Here is a 647-nt window from a genome sequence, read left to right as displayed (position 1 = left end):
AGCTAGTGGGAAAAGGGCAGATGGCAAAGATGTGGTAAACACATGTACATGGCTCATGAACTTCATGCATGTTCCAGCCTTCACCCTTGGCTCACGCTAATCAGTATGGACAAACCTGCACTCAACCCCCGACCAGAACAACTACAGATAAAGTAGAAAATCCAGTCAATTGGACACAACTCTCAAATTTGAAACTGTTATAGAATGAAAAGTGTTTGGAGCAGGACAATACCATCATTTTCTAAATCCATTTGTTCATTTCACCAAAAACGAATGAAAAAAAAGCCATGACTGAACTAGGAAAAGTACTCAAATCTGCTAGACACACACACACACACACACACACACACACACACACACACACACACACCTTCACACTCGCAATCCTACCTGTATGGACAATTTTGAGTGTTCAGTCAAACTACCATGCATGTTTGTGGAACGTTGGAGGAACACTGAAGAAAGCCAAACACCCACCCAGCCACCCGCGCAGGCATGTGAAGAACATGCAAAGTTCCCACAGGATCCCCCATTTGACTACCCGTAGCTCCGTATCATTGGCTTTGATCAATAACAAATTTGTGAGCACCCAAAGGATGGATCGTCAGTGGCCACAAAGTAGCTCTACGTTTTTATAAAGTTGCTCT

This window comes from Syngnathus floridae, chromosome 9 (genome assembly GCF_059516105.1).
Source record: "Syngnathus floridae isolate MCC-2025c chromosome 9, RoL_Sflo_1.0, whole genome shotgun sequence".
NCBI lineage: Eukaryota > Metazoa > Chordata > Actinopteri > Syngnathiformes > Syngnathidae > Syngnathus > Syngnathus floridae.
The sequence above is the reverse complement of the archived record's forward strand: the minus strand, read 5'-3'. Positions refer to the sequence as shown.